The sequence below is a fragment of the Chlorocebus sabaeus genome, chromosome 11, assembly GCF_047675955.1.
Source record: "Chlorocebus sabaeus isolate Y175 chromosome 11, mChlSab1.0.hap1, whole genome shotgun sequence".
Lineage (NCBI taxonomy): Eukaryota > Metazoa > Chordata > Mammalia > Primates > Cercopithecidae > Chlorocebus > Chlorocebus sabaeus.
Window position 1 is genome coordinate 101512611 of NC_132914.1, and position 2942 is coordinate 101515552.

A 2942-nucleotide genomic window follows, 5' to 3' on the forward strand; every position below is an offset into this window, starting at 1 on the left:
GGGATCACGAGGTCAGGAGATCAAGACCATCCTGGCTAAGGTGAAACCCAGTCTCTGCTAAAAATACAAAAAAATTAGCCGGGCGTGGTGGCAGGCGCCTGTAGTCCCAGCTACTCGGGAGGTTGAGGCAGGAGAATGGCATGAACCCAGGAGGCGGAGCTTGCAGTGAGCGGAAATCGCGCCACTGCACTCCAGCCTGGGCGACAGAGCGAGATTCCATCTCAAAAAAGAAAGAAAGAAAAAAGTAGAAGGCAAGGAATTGAACATACTGACATACTGATTCTTTGAAAAAGAAAGTTAGAACTCATATCTAACACTGAGGCAGGAGAATTGCTTGAACCTGGGAGGCAGAGGGTGCAGTGAGCTGAGAAAGTGCCATTGCACTCCAGCCTAGGCGATAAGAGTGAGACTCCCTCTCAAAAAAAAAAAAAAAAAAAAAAAAAAAAAAAACATTTAAAATCCATAGATACTTTTTCGGTCTCTGGCTGCCGCTGCAAGAGAAGCCGCCATGTCTGCGCATCTGCAATGGGTGGTTAGCACTGCTCCAGTTTCCTGTCAAGAGGAATAAGGAGACCTACAGCACCGAGCCCAATAACTTGAAAGCCTGCAACTGCTTCCGCTACATTGGGCTTATTCACTGCAAGACTGCGGGCGTGGAGCCGGCAGCTTATGGCAAAGGTGTCGTGGTCGTGAAGCAGAGATCCAGCCAGCGGAAGCCTGCCACCTCCTACGTGCAGACCACCATCAACAAGAATGCTCAGGCTGGGCACGGTGGCTTACGCCTGTAATCCCAGCACTTCTGGAAGGCGGAGGCGGGCGGATCACGAGGTCAGGAGTTCGAGACCAGCCTGACCAACATAGTGAAACCCCCGTCTCTACTAAAAATACAAAAATTAGCCGGGCATGGTAGCGTGTGCCTATAGTCCCAGCTACTCAGAAGGCTGAGGCAGGAGAATCACTTGAACCCAGGAGGCAGAGGTTGTGGTGAGCCGAGATTGCATCACTGCACTCCAGCCTGGGCAACAGAGTGAGACTCCATCTCAAAAAAACAAACAAACAGCAACAAAAAAACAAGAATGCTCGTGCCACCCTCAGCAGCATTAGACGCAGGATCCTCAAGAACAAGTACCCGCCCTGACCTGCACATGGCAGCCTTCTGCAGGGCCAGCGCCATCCTGCAGCAGCCAGAAGCCTGTGATGGTGAAGAGGAAGTGGACCACCTCACCAAGAGCTCCTGCGCCCCCTGCCCCCAAAGCAATAGTCAGCTGACTTTCTCCAAAGAAAAAAACAAAAAAACAAAAAACGAATCACGAGGTCAGGAGATCGAGACCATCCTGGCTAACACAGTGAAAACCTGTCTCTACTAAAAATACTAAAAATTAGCCGGGCGTGGTGGCGGGCGCCTGTAGTCCCAGCTACTTGGGAGGCTGAGACAGGAGAATGGCCTGAACCTGGAAGGCGGAGATTGCAGTGAGGCGAGATAGTGACACTGCACTCTAGCCTGGGTGACAGAGTGAGACTCCATCACAAAAACAGAACAAAACAAACAAAAAACAAAAAATCTATAGATGAAGGAATTCAGATATATACTGGTGGAGAACTATAAGGTTCTCATCTGTCTTTGGGGTGGAGAAATTGGTCTGAATGCCTCTTAATGAGACATAGGTCGCTTTCAGTTCAAACCAGGGCCTAGAGCGTTAGGAAGATCCAAGGCTCCTTCAGGCTCAGCTCCACGAAGTGACCATAGCTTTCTGTTAACGACTGGTAGCCATCAACTGTCTCAGGAGTCTGGGATTTTGGCTGTCAGAAAAATTAGAGGGGGATGTTCCTCTCAAGATCAACTATCTAATAATGTTTAAGAATTTAGAGGTTAATAATAATAAGCTATGTGACACTTCTTTCATCTTAGGATCTAATAGCTGTTTACCACTACTAATTAGTATATAACTCCTTGGCTGATGGTGAGGGTGGTTGATCTGCACTTTTATGAGATGAAACATCTGAGAGTTGAGTTGAATGGAGCCTGTACCTCTTGAGGTACTTCTGATGAGTGGTTTCCTACATGAAAACCCTTTTCTTTCCTCTAAGATTGAAATGGGACACTGAGCAACCCAAAGCAAGTGGATTGCAGAAGGGGAATATTCTGCATGTACTAGCACGTGCACATTATGCATGTGTGTGCATGTAATGCAGAATGCAGGCACTAATTTTTAAAGACATTTTTCCGTGTTCCTTTCACTCCTTTTAGCCAGTTGTTTAAGAAAATTATGTTTTTCTAGCCGGGAGTGGTGGCGCATGCTTGTAATCCCAGCTACTCGGGTGGCTGAGGCAGCAGAACTGCTTGAACCCAGGAGGTAGAGATTGGTTGCAGTGAGCCGAGATTGTGCCACTGTACTCCAGCCTGGGCAACAAGAGCAAAACTCCGTCTCAAAAAAAAAAAAGAAAATTATGTTTTTTTTCTTCTGACAAGAAAAGACAAGCTCTGAGTAATGAGAATATACACACTGTGGAAAATAGCATGCTTAGCCATAGAATGCTAATTAAAAGTAAACTGCAAAAATGAATATGCTACTCCTTGAGTTAGGTTTTTTGTTTTTTTGGAGATGAAGTTTCGCTCTTGTTGCCCAGGAGTGCAATGACGTGATCTTGGCTCACTGCAACCTCCGTCTCCCAGGTTCAAGCGATTCTCCTGCCTCAGCCTCCCAAGTAGCTGGGATTAAAGGCATGCGCCACCATGCCTGGCTAATTTTGTATTTTTAGTAAAGAAGGGGTTTCTCCGTGTTGGTCGGGCTGGTCTCGAACTCCCAACCTCAGGCGATCCACCTGCCTCCCAAAGTGCTGGGATTACAGGTATGAGCCACTGCACCCCACCTTGAGTTAAGTTTTGATCAGTGTTCACTGTAATGTTTTGTTGACAGTTACTGTGAATGACCAATTTGTAA

The 2942-nt window shown here is 47.0% G+C and overlaps 1 pseudogene; it reads left to right on the forward strand.

Annotated features, from left to right (window-relative positions):
* Nucleotides 1-508: 508 nt before the first annotated feature.
* LOC119623836 (large ribosomal subunit protein eL28 pseudogene) lies at nucleotides 509-1350 on the forward strand (annotated as a pseudogene).
* Nucleotides 1351-2942: the final 1592 nt, after the last annotated feature.